The following is a 13,564-nucleotide window of genomic DNA, read 5'->3' on the forward strand; positions in this document are numbered from 1 at the left end:
TGAAATTTGATTATTGAACACAACAACAATTTTACTTCATTAGCAATACCACTTGTTCCTGTTAACACTCCCAGAGACAAAGGACATCTAGAGAAATGTAGAACTCCAAGTACTATGCATTCACAAACTGGAATTAAAAGTTCCTAAGCAATAGAGTTTTGGATACCAAGAATAGCTTAGCTGTTCCCTAGCCTTCTTCCAAGCCCCATGTGTTTGCTTAGTTAACACACTAAACTTTTTTTTTCTTTTTTTTTTTTTTTACTACTGCCAGCATTGCAAAGTCAAAATAGCTGTGGAGGAACAAGCTGTTCTGCCTCATGTCTCATCAACATTCCTTGCTCAGTGTATCAAAACACAGAGTGCATACAGAGCAAATGCAACAACTCTTCAAAAAGTTCCCTGTTGGGGATTTTCTTCTCGGGAAACCATCCACAACTGCCTACTTAAAACATCAAAAGAAAGGTGGGTCTCCTGCTCAAATCCAAGTGAAGTCACAGCAAGCAAGTATGGATTTAAACTTGGATTACGGATTTAAAGTATGGATTTTTGCCACTTGAAAAATAAAAATCTGTTATATAGGCCTGCATGAACTAATATCAAGATTAAAATGTGCAAACAAGTTTTCTTTCCAAAAGACCAATTTAAAATTATGAGGTGAAGTTATTTCACCAGGTCATTTAGAAAAAATTCATTGAACTAACATTTTAACCCAAATTTCCTTAGTCATCTAGGAAGAATTTTGATTTCAAATAGCAACTATATTGCAAATAATACTAAGCCAAGTATATAAGAAGGGTCCATTTAAAGAAAGCAAATGGAAAGGTTGATAAGATGATCAAAGTAATTTCCCTTCAGATCACAGATCAGCTAATCACCTTTGCCTTTTAAGAAAGAGAGAGGGGAAAAAAAACCAAACAGGAGAATGATTAACCTATTTGTCCACATTTGAACATATATAAAATAAAGTATTCAATTTACAGTCTTTCTCTTATTCATGATATGATAATTAAATTAATACCTATCCGAATGGAATAGTTTCTATTTACATAGTTAAAACAAATGGTATTTCATTTAACACAAAAACAGTTGACAGTCAGAATTTGGTTGATATCTGAAATAATATTTAATAATTACTACTCTTGCAAGTTACATATGAGTGACTGTAACAATAGTGAGAGAGAACACTTGCCAGAAAGAATGTAGTGATGTTTGAGCAGAACTCTAGCAAGAAATCACTTCCTTCTCAGCAAAAACCAAGATGATCTAAACCACCATCTACTTCAACCACTGCTTCTAACTCCCTGTACCCTAAAGGGAAGGTTTCCCAAGTATTCTTTTCAAGTGACCACAATAGACAATTGTGCTTAGACATATGGGACGATAGCCATATAACCCTACATGCCAGCAAAGCAATGAAACAGAGGAACAATACAGTATGAAATAAATAAATAAATAAATAAATAAATAAATAAGTGAGCCATTGCATTTAGTTTATAGAAACTGATAATCCTGAAGGCATAAGTCATCCCTGAAACAAAAATTGCCAACTTGGAGTAGATTGTGAGGATTGCTATTTAGTGTAGAAATTACAAGAGGAAATGGTAGAGAGCCAGGTGAGAAAAGAAGAGCTCATAAACAAGATGGACCTAAACTTGTTCATATCCTCTTCTTACTTTAAATATTTCACTTATGGCCGGACACAGTAGCTGATAGCCATATAACCCTACATGCCAGCAAAGCAATGAAACAGAGGAACAATACAGTATGAAATAAATAAAAAAAATAAATAAATAAATAAATAAATAAATAAATAAGTGAGCCATTGCATTTAGTTTATAGAAACTGATAATCCTGAAGGCATAAGTCATCCCTGAAACAAAAATTGCCAACTTGGAGTAGATTGTGAGGATTGCTATTTAGTGTAGAAATTACAAGAGGAAATGCTAGAGAGCCAGGTGAGAAAAGAAGAGCTCATAAACAAGATGGACCTAAACTTGTTCATATCCTCTTCTTACTTTAAATATTTCACTTATGGCCGGACACAGTAGCTCATGTTTTGGGACACTGAGGCAGGAGGATTGCTTGAGGCCAGGAGTTTGAGACCAATCTGGGCAACAGGTAAAAAAATTAAAAATAAAAAAATTAGCCAGGCTTGGTGATTGCACCACTATACTCCAGCCTGGATGACAGAGCAAGACCGTGTCTCTTAAAAAAAAAAAATCACTTATACTTTAGTAATGAGATATTAGAAGACAATATAGAGGGGACTGGCACAGAGCCTGGGCTGTTCAGTCAGTCCCTCCTTCTCAGGATGTTGCATTCTCAGCACGTTCTACAGTTTCTCTACAAACAAAAAAGGAGGGAGAACTGGGTAGATCTAAGGCCACCTGGAGAACCGTCCTGCATCTAGTGGGTCAGCAAATATTTTTTAAGTGCTTACAATGCACTGCACAATGGTAAAAATGGATATCAAGAATGACAGTGAGGCAGGGAAACATCAGACCTCATACTGAATATAACAAAAATGCATTTTTTAAAATTTGCTGTTTTAACAATTACGTGAAGAATTCCTCAATTTATTAGGGCAAAAGGCTAAGCAGCTATAATAAAGACACTGAATCATACTTTAAAAACAAGTTTGTATCTCTTTTCAAACAGCTCTGAGGAAAGCAGTCTAATTTGGTGGGGTGGCTCTGCTCCATTTTGTCATTGGGGTTTCAGACTCCTTTCATCTTGTTCCATCCCCTTGAGCATCACTGTTACCTGCAGGGTTGAAGACTGGAGTTCAGCTAGAGGGAAAGGGAACACATGAAAGAGGCACTTCACTGCCTTCAGGACTCGACCAGGGTTTAGACACCTCACTACTCACATTTAATTGGTGAAAACTTAATCACACTCAGATGCAAAGGAGTCTGAGAAATGTGGTCTGGCCTCATTGTTTTTTTGTTTTGTTTTGTTGTTTTTTAAGTCACTGAGTTGGTGGGTCTCCTTACTGCAGCAGCTTAGTGTTTTGCCCTAATTAAGGGTACATGGAAAAAGAAGAGAACAATATTTGTTGGACAACTGCAATCCAACAAAGAATTTCTAAGGAATGACATGAAAAAGATGATTTTATATAGTACATTTTAGAGTCTGTATAAAGAAAAATTATTTCTGCTCAGAATCTGGTCCTATCCTACGAAAAAATTAAATGACAATTTATCATTTCAGAAATAATCTAGAGTAAACTTCTATCACAAGAGAAAAATGAGGCCCAAATAAATGAAGTTGCCTACTCAAGCAGCTGGTAAGAGAAGTAAGACTGGAACTCACATTTACACATTCTTGGCCTAGTATTCTTCACAAGCCTGGCAGGAATTCGCTAAATCATGTACTTGCTTAAGTCATATGAGCTCTCTAGATAGTCAACCAAATGATGTAAACTCTAAAGTCGATTTTTTTCCCCTCCCAAATTTGATGATTTTGCTTTCTAGCCAATTCAGAAGTCCCCGTAACTGCTAATGCTCTGTTTTATATTTTAACGTAATGTATTTAAATGACAGAGGAAGTTGAAAGGATTTTTAAATATCCTTTCCTAGAAGAATCAGAACAATTATGATGTAAAGTGAATGTCTATTCACCAGTAACTCTCCTCATTGCAAAGCAGAATTTCTGTGTTCGTTGCCACAAAAAAAGGAATTCATCATGGCAGAAAGCAAAGAGAAAGAGACGTATCTTTCAGTCTCTTTTTGTTTTGAGGATCTAGGCTGGTTTCTTAACAGTGGCACTAATGATATTTTGAGCCAATAAGTATTCGTTAATAAGGTGCTGTCCTGTGTACTGTAGGATATTTAGCAGCATCCTTGGCCTCTACCTACTAGATGTCAGTAAAACCCCCCAGCTCTCTAGATGTGACAACCAAGAGTGTCTAAACATTGCTAAATGACCTCCAGTTGAGAACTGTTGATTTAGGCTGTTAAGGGAATAGAAAAGAAGACATAGACAAAAGATCTTAGTGAAAACATTATGAGTAGGCAAGAATTTCCTACTCTCCCACACTACCTTCAAAACAAGACTAGAAAAACATTCCTCAGTCTGAGTGATAGGAACAGAGTCAGAGAGGAAGTAAGGAGAACATGCATCAGCAATAAACCCAGAGCTATTCCTTGGACCAAGTCCTGGAGAGGTGGCAACAACCCCAGAGAATGTTTGTGGGGTTCAAAAGCAGAGGCAACTTGCAATTCATTGTCCTAATAAAGTGCTGTGGCTGGGAAGTGTCAATATCCCAGACGAGAGATAGTTGCAGAACATATCCATATAAACCACAGTATGACTTGGGAGCACTGGAATAATTCCTGATCACTTAAGAGTGACCTGGAAATGTGGAGAAAATGGCAGACCAAAAAGGGCGATGTCAATGGGAGCAAAGGTCATCTCCACAGCAACCAGGGAAGAATACTGATGGTGAATCAAGTGAGGGATGCTCAGAGACACAGGATAGCTTCATGATGTTAAGAATGTGTGGGTCCTGTCCCAATGTCACATCTTACTGCTACTTAACACAACTCCAGAGAAAGAGAAGGGTTTCTCCAAACTGAATAAGATTAATTGCCTGCCACTCAATTTAAAAAGGGACTCTGTATTAGTTTCCCGGGGCATGCCACACAATTACCAGAAACTGGGTAGCTTCAAACAATAGAAATTTATCCTCTCACAGTTCTGGAGATGACAAGTCTAAAATCAAGTTGTTGGCAGGGCCATGCTCCCTCTGAAGTTTCTGGGAAAAAACTTTCCCTGCCTCTTCTAGTTTCTGGTGGTTGTCAGCATTTCTTTGTATTCCTTGACTTCTAGATGAATCTCTCCAATCTCTGCCTCTGTCCTCTCATGGTTGTCTCCCCTGTGTGCCTGTGTCCAAATTCCCTGTTTTTTTTAGGGCACACTCTCACCTAATTTGGCCATACCTTAACTTGATTACATCCGCAAAGTCTCCATTTTCAGATAAGGTCACAGATTTTAGGTGGACATCAATGTGTCAGGGGAAGAGGACGAGGAGGGGTGGATATTTAACTCAGTTCAAGCTGTAATAGAAGTTAAGCAAGCTTTAGAAAAATAGTTATATCTTTTGCCTTCCTGAGTTTGTAATTTAAAGTTTGTACCAATCATAGGCCATAAAGAAAAGTGTTACCGTACCAGCAATTGCTAAAAATAGTACATTCTAGCTCTTCAATAACAAACCATTCCTCTTCTATGATTCTGAGAAAGATTTAGAGTCTTCTTTCAGCTATGCCATAACATGTGTTAAACCATTCATTCAATATAGAGGAAAATCACTGATGCATATAATTAGTAGTTAAACTTTTTGAAAAATATACTATATTCAAATAAAAAGAAGACAGTACAAGGAACTTACACCTCACTTGCTAGAATAAACTGTTCTGCCTCATGTGCTTTTCTTCTCTTGCAAAACTGGTGAGGTATATCATGGTACTAATACTAAGAAAGAGCATTCATGTTTAATATGTGACTATTTTGAGAAAGGCAAAAGAGGGGAGGTCAAGACAAAGAAAATAGTCTCGTCGACAAAAAATGTCACATAACTCATAAGTGAACCCCCAAATATGCCCACATTGATAGCAATTCACATTTCCTTCTATTTTTATCCACAGCAGTAAAATAGTCATGTAAGGCTGGGTGCGGTGGCTCACGCCTGTAATCCCAGAACTTTCGGAAGCTGAGGCTGGTGGATCACCTGAGGTCAGGAGTTTAAGACCAGCCTGGCCAACATGGTGAAACCCTGTCTCTACTAGAAATAAAAAATAAATTAGCCAGGCATGGTAGTGGGTGCCTATAATCCCAGCTATTGAGGGCCTGAGGCAGGGGAATCACTTGAACCTGGGAAGTGGAAGTTGCGTGAGCTGAGATGGTGCCACTGCACTCCACACTGGGTGACAGAGTAAGATTCAAAAAAAAAAAAAGTCATGTAAAATAAGAAAACATCAGAAATACCCGAAGCTGATGTGGGAAATTCTGATGGAGAAAAGCATAGGGCTTATTAGTCAATGTGTCTTTTTAAAAAAATCTATCTATTTGCAGAAGAGAGGACTATCACAAAGAAGTTAAAACTAAAGAAGACAAAACTGTCATTCCCCCACCAACAAACAGACTGGGTAGTGGCAAGCAGAACTGACTAAACAAGCCACCCCTGGGTAAAGAGCTGGGAAAAGCCTGCAGTGTTACACTGTCCTTCCCACACTGCCCTGTGAGCATCATGACAACTAACCTCCACCATCAAAGACATGCATTTACATATACACTGGCACAAATTAGATAGCAGGAATGTGTGTGAAGCAGTTTCACTGTGCACTGGCTACCAATTTATCTGAGTCCAGTGAGACAGAACACCCACACATACAGCAAGTTACATGAAGTGAATTTATTACTTACAGATAAGCAGCAAGAGACACCCACACCCACACACACACAATGCCTAGGATTCGTGATGAGTCTGTCCCCTCAAGGCTCAGAAAAGCTGCCTTGGGAAGAAAAAATCTTATCAGTATGTGCCCCACTTGTACCACAGGCTAGGGACCCCCCAGCAGGCAGCCTGCCCTGGGTCTTATACCACGGGAGCAATATAACATGCTGAGCTAAGTGACATTCTGTTTATAGAAGGGACTGGCACAATGAGCTGTTCAGGTCGGTCCCTCCTTATCTTAAAATGTTGCATTCCCAGCATATTCTACAGCTTCTCTTGAGAACTACAAACAAGAAAAGAGAGAGAACTGGGTGGGTCCAACCATGGCCACCTGGAGAACTGTCCTTCATGTTGTGGGTCAACAGTATATTGTAAGTGTTACAATGCACTACACAGTGGTTTTGCACAGTGGTGAAAATGGATATCAAGAATGACAGTAGGTAGGGGAAAATGAAACAAAGGAGATGTGATCTGAGGGACTGTATAGGGAGCACTATGGCTTGGCAGTGACCACTTGGCAGATGGTCACTGCCAAGCCATAGTGCTCCCTCCTACTCAGTCCCATCACTGTCACCCTAATGAGCTGGGGAATAGAAGACTAATGTCAGTTGAATATGGGCCCACAAATCTTTCAAGAATTTTTCTTCTCCCCTTACTTTATCCCTAATCATGTCATTGTATTATTCCAATCACATGACATTTTCACCAAAGAGAGAAGAAATATAAAGAAATCCGAACTTTCAGGTTTGTGAAGATCAGGTTACTTGCTAAACCCTAAATGTGATTCTGAAGATATTTAGCACAGATGAATCCTTCGAAGCAGAGTTACATAAAATTTCTCAATCATATTCACCATTTATTTTGTGTTAATCCATCAATCCAGTGTATTGTTGAAAAATGTGGCAAACTGAATCAGTTTCTAATACATCCAAACGTAACATCTAGATGTTATCTAGTTGTTTAATTACCCAGCTGTATCCTTAGTACATTTAAGTATTTACTAAATGGTAAGTTAAAATTACCTCCTATTCATAAAGAGAAGCATAATTAAATGATGTATTCATTTATCCATCTATCCAGCAAGCAAGACAGGCAATAATACTTATTAACTACCTAATAAAGACCAGACATTGCCCTAAGCAATTCAGGCCATCAAGAAGAAAAGAAATAATCTGTGTCCTCAAGAAATACATAATATTGAAGAGTAGACTCAAATATGTTTTCTTGTACGCCATCATCAGCTAAAATCATTGGGCATATGTACTGAATACCACAAATGTATATTTACTTACTTATAAATTACAAATAAGTACTATCATAATATAGTGCATGCATAGATAATATATATAAAACAATGTTAATATTTTGATACATTAAATATATAAAGACATAATATACACCAGAAAAAAATGCCACAAAAATTATAATTAAAAGAAATGAAATAAAAAATAAATAGCTCTAAGTAGAATAAGAGAAAGAGTTCCAAAAAAAGAACCAGACCCTTACATCAACAGAATCAAGAACAGTATCTGAGAAAACAAGTGACTGCCCTTTGGCCAGGGTACTCCTGAGATAAGATCTACTAGGTACTATTTTCTGCTTACCCCAGACTGCCCTTTCCACCATTATGATTGCAACATACAACCTCAACATCACAAGGAGTAAGAAGACAACATTAGCTAGTCCTATATAAATAATTTGAAATATAAACTTTGGGGATACAGAAAAGTTTTATTTTGGAAAATCCAAGATCTCCTTAGGTTTAATTTGATGTGGAAATTTAAAAGAGACTTCAGAAAACTAGCTGAAGCTTAAGTAGAAAAAAATATATTACCCATAATTTATCTTGTGCAGTCATTAATAATATAAAAATGAAAAGCCAAATTCTGCCACATTATTGGCAACCATCCTTCTATCACTAAAAAGAATGATCTTATCACTGATAGATGCTAAGACTCAGTGGTTTGAATCACACCATGTGTTACAAATTAAAAGGGCTAATATCACAATAATGCTAATCTTAAAAAATGGGAGAAAAACCATTGTTAGGAACTGTAGGACCAACATTTAAACTAACCCATATACAATAGTCCAAAAAAGCCATGCATAAAGTTACATATTAGTCCAGTTAGTTCATTGAGCAAGTCTAGGTCCACTCTGCCTAAAGCTTTAAGCTTTATCTAGAATATGTTCCAATTTCTATTAAAGAAATAGATACTAGCTTATGCACAGGAAAAACTATTTTAAAAAGATTATTTGTGTATGGGAAAGGGCTGGAATAAGAAAAATGTTTACCTTCTTAAACATCCATGTCTCTAAGTTTAATTTTTGTAAAGATAATACACCATTCTTATAAGGAAAATATATAACATTTTAACAAACAAAAAACCCTATTTAAAAAAGAGTGTGGTATAACAAAAAAACATATCAAACTAAAAATCAGAAAAATTGGGTTCTAAAAAATCAGTGCTGCCACTCACCAATCATAAAATAAATGTCCATCAATATTGGTGGTGGTTGTGGTGATAGTACTGGTGCTTGTGCCGGTCATCGTTGCTCTTACACCAGTCATGGTTCCATCAGTTGATTCCAAAGGATACCCTAAACTTGCCCAAGTCTCCTCTTCTGAAAGTCTGCCTCTTTCATGTACATTGTGTGCCAGCATTGCCCCCTACCAACGATGTGTTGCATCACAGTCTGCTCAAACAGAGATGGTTTTTCCACCTGCCCTGCTAAGGCACGACTCCTCTAAACCTCAACAGCCCTGATTTCTAGTATGGCATCCGCCTCTAAATTTGCTGCAGCACCTAGGACAAGTCCTCTAACTCTCTGTGAGAATGTTCAAGGCACATATGTAAAAGTGGGGCTATCTTTTCTCCTGTACTGCATGAGGTCACATAGAGTGATTCGTGGATAGCTTCTTCAATTGTATTTCAGTAAACATTTAGCAAGTGCTATTAGGTGCTATATACTGTGCTAAGAGCTAGGGATACGAACATGAATGAAATATGGCCCCTATCCTTAGTATCCACAGTGTTTCAAGTTTGTGTATAGAAATAGAAGTCAAAGAGAACATTTTCATTCACAAGTTCATTTGTTCATGTTAACAGATGAAAAAGCCATGGGTGTTATGCTCAAGGAGCTTACTTATTAATATTTGGTTTATATTTTTGTACAAGAACAGAAGTGAAAGGTGTTTTTTTTTAATCCTTCAGTGAGTCAATATACATTTGCTGAGCATTCGCTATTTGCAAGGCACTAGGCTTCATACCAGGAATTCAAACAAGATGGGAACTACTTCCAAGATGATAGGAAATAAGTTAGGGAGCAGTGCAGTAAATGCTCTGTGTTCTGACTGCTCAATCGCCTCTTCCAGGAGGATTTAAGGAATTCTTCTCTGAGGAAGGACTGGATCAGATCTTAAACAATCATTGCTTGCCAGTAAGAAGGAAAAGAGGATGGCCAGAAAAGACAAGACAGGTAGGGGTAGAAAGAGGACAAAGTTACACAAGAGGTCCCAACTGTTCCAGCCTTTAATCCAGAAGAAAGAAGCATGCTGGAATGTAGAGTTCCCTTAAGGAAGCTGTGGAGACCTTATTAAAATGCACTGAACTTAGGGGGATTCTCAGATCATCTTTAACTGAATAAAGACTCTGGGGACATGCTTTAATTAATTGAGAATAAAGAGAGTGGGAGAGCACTAACAATATCCCCAAGTGGAAAAGGATAGTAGTTGGAGGCCAGTACTAAAATCAGACTTTTAATTTGTGCTTAAGGAACTGCTGGCTCCTGAAAGCACTGTTTCCTCATGGTTCTCAAACTTGTAGTGAGGGCAAGAATGACTGCAGTTTCTTTTTAATTCTTCATAGTCTGGTTATGTAGCTGGGAAGAAAGGTAGGTCTAAGATTTTGTTTATCTTTTTTTTGACATACAGTCTTGCTCTGTCACCAGCCTGGAGAGCAGTGGTACAATCTTGGCTCACTGCAACCTCCGCCTCCCGGGTTCAAGCAATTCTCTTGCCTCAGCCTTCCGAGTAGCTGGGACTATAGGAACACGCCCAGCTAATTTTTGTGTATTTAGTAGAGATAGAGGTTTCACCATGTTGACCAGGATGGTCTCAATATCTTGACCTCGTGGTCTGCCCACCTTGGCCTCCCAAAGTGCTGGGATTACCAGCGTGAGCCACTGCGCCTGGCCTGTTGTTGTTCTTAACACACACCCTAGTGAATCAGAAGCAGATGATCAAAATAGATCATACTCTAAGAAGCAGTGCCTTATAGAGCTATACTAAGAGGTCTGATAAAATAGGTAATATCACTTCCAGAGCTCTGAGCCATATAATTCCAAATGTTTCACATGTGTGCCAGACAACTAGATGCTGTCACTATATGTGACGTATTGACTTGCCGGAGCCACATAAGAGTTATACATTTGCTCAGAAGCATAAAGAAAGCAATGCAAGCACAAAACAGTGTCTTTGTAAATACCATGGAACAGTAATAACAAAATTGCTATTTCTGGGCATGCTGTTAATTCTGCTTTATCTATCTATACCTGCAGGTTTCTGAAGGCCTGTACTCAGCACTACCTGTGGCCACATTGTGGAAGGAAAAGCTGAGACCCAGCTGGACTAGGTGAGCCTGATGAATGGTGGCCTGCCAAGGAACCAGACAGATTTCACCAGCTATTTATCTCCCCAAGCTCAAACAATCACCCTGGGCCCTCCAAAAGAGGAAAAATGAGCCAGAGATGAGGTAGAGGGAAGTTCAAAGTGAAGCACAGGGAAGGGGAAGAGCTATTTATCCATCTTTTTTGCCTTTCAAAAAACATTCTTTGTTTCAGCTTTTCTGCAGAAAATAGAACAGCAAATTATATTTTGCTATGATAAAGAGAAAGGCAAGGCTGCAAAGCCATTGAAACATTATGTGAATTTAATTACTAAGTTTTGTACTTTTAAAACTCTAAATTTTTAGTGGCTGGATTACTCACATTCAGGAATTTCAATTCATGTATAGATAATATGTGTATTTTTTAATCATAGTGTACCAACCTTAAAATCACTCGTTTCTCATCCCTATCTCAGTGTAAAGCTCAAGTCCCGAGCACAAGAGGTGACAATTCTGCAGGAGAAGAGTGCCATCTGCAGGAAGACTGTATAAGAGCTGGCAAAGCCTCAGAGTTAACAAAAATGAGACAATTCATTAGTGGAGATTCCATACTCAGCAAATTGTCTGGCATACAGTAAACTCAATAAATTATTTTTGTTATTTGAATGGTAGTAATGATGGCAATATATAATTTTGCATTGCATCTCCTGACATTTAAAAATCAAAACAAATCAAACGTCCAAGGAAGGAAGAACCAGAGACTACTCAGATTATTCAGATCATTGTTCTGTTTTTCATAGGAACCCTTCCAGATATGTAAGAATCTACATAATTTTTAAGATCTTATAGAAGGAAATTCCACAACCTCTTATATTCATACTATAGCTCTACAATCTTCAGCAGGGCCAGGGCCAGGGCCAGGAAACTTAGTTATATAAATTTAGTTTGTAACACTCTCCTTCCTCCCCTTCCAGAATCGTTAATAGCCCTCATTTTAGAACACACTTTCTTTCATCTGTTCAATAAATATTTTTGTGCACCTGCTATGTTCCAGGTTCTGTGATATTTAACCTGCATACAATGGTGAACCCACCATATTTCCTGTCTTTCAAGAGTTTACAGTCAGTTGATCCTATGATGCTCCTGCTTCCTTTTTCCTGTCTCCCACCCTCTTTTTCAGCTCCTCTTTCCTTCTTTCTTATAAATGCTTCATGCTAGAAAATTCCCACAATCCCCCTCACTACCAACAAAACCAAACTTTATTTTCTCAGGGTTCTACTCTAGGTAGTGACTAGCTAATCTGACAAATGATTTCATGACACTTGCTAATTGATCTCATCATCAAAGTAATTTGAACACATTTTAGTGAGGTATTTCTGAAGACACAACAATCATTTAGGCTTCTGTGTTGGACTAATGGAGATGATTTGTGAGTTAGGAAGGGCCTTGTGGTTCATGTGGCACCTGGTCCTCCAAAGAGCAAAACCAACCTTGATTTTTTTTGTTTTATGTCATTATTTCAACCTATTTCTCAATTTGCCACAATAGAGTAAAATAATTCTATTAAAGATGTGTCCAGTCACCTTTCAATATAGAGTAGCTCCTTTAAATTCTTGATAAATGTCTCTTCTTATTCTTTTCTCTGATAGTCTCCTAATAATTCAAAATGCCATTGAAAACAGAAACATTACATTAACTTGCATTTTCATCTTTTATGCATATTTTCCTAAATTTTATATAGCAAATAGAAGATAAAGCCACCACTGAACTTCCTCAGTTTTATAAGTTCAAATCAAATATGAGATGACTGTAATCTACTATTCCTGTCTATTGTAAGAGGTGATTTCTACTATAAGTAGTTCCTGAGGCATGTTCTTATCCATTCTTCAAGGTGACATTTCTTTAATGCTACAAATGGTGGTCCTGTTTCTGACAAATGGTGGCTCTGCAAATGAGGGTCCTGTTTCTGAAAGCATTTAATATTAAAAATAAAAATACATCAGCCCAAAATAAAAAACAATCCCTTCATTTCCTTGAAGTGAATTGTGGTATATATATATTCATACCAAAAAATAAGAAAACAAGTAATAAGAAGATAGGGTTTGTACCCCAAAATGCAAATATTTTTAATGAGGTATAGATTATTTTTCTTTATTTTAATATCTATCTCTAATTTTAAGAAGGCCCAGTGGAAACTGTATCAACTGCCTTTGAATATTTCCTTGGATCTGACTGAGTTGTTAAACTTAACATGTTTAAATCTCCTGGATAAGAATGATCTGTAACAACCCATTACAAACATGAGCAACATTTATAAATAAACCTTGGGAATTTATTCCTCAGAAAATTTAAAATGCCATAGAAGAAGGGAACTGAATATCATTGATGCTTTCTCTATGCCAGGTACTTTGTATATGTTATTTCATGTGACTTAAGCCCTGTCAAGTTACTTAGGTTGTTTACAATTATCCTATGTAATATATGAGAAAATCAAGGCCAAGAG

The 13,564-nt window shown here is 37.4% G+C and overlaps 2 long non-coding RNA genes across 6 annotated transcripts in view; one reads left to right on the forward strand and one right to left on the reverse strand.

Moving 5' to 3' along the window:
- The window catches only part of LOC118152263 (uncharacterized), a 317,803-nt gene extending 304,700 nt beyond the window's left edge, over window positions 1-13,103 (reverse strand). For all 5 annotated transcript variants that reach the window (XR_008480178.2, XR_013533060.1, XR_013533062.1 and 2 more), the window contains exons 1-2: window positions 11,505-13,103; window positions 4,941-5,057 (exon numbers count right to left, since the gene is read on the reverse strand). This is a non-coding gene — a long non-coding RNA (uncharacterized LOC118152263). The remainder of the gene's footprint in view (window positions 1-4,940; window positions 5,058-11,504) is intronic.
- On the forward strand, window positions 277-11,683 carry LOC118152264 (uncharacterized). Its single transcript, XR_004740855.1, has 3 exons — window positions 277-462; window positions 11,015-11,088; window positions 11,538-11,683. It is a non-coding gene; the product is annotated as an uncharacterized LOC118152264 (long non-coding RNA).
- Window positions 13,104-13,564: the final 461 nt, after the last annotated feature.

The sequence above is a fragment of the Callithrix jacchus genome, chromosome 3 (assembly GCF_049354715.1).
Source record: "Callithrix jacchus isolate 240 chromosome 3, calJac240_pri, whole genome shotgun sequence".
In the NCBI taxonomy this organism is placed as follows: Eukaryota; Metazoa; Chordata; class Mammalia; order Primates; family Cebidae; genus Callithrix; species Callithrix jacchus.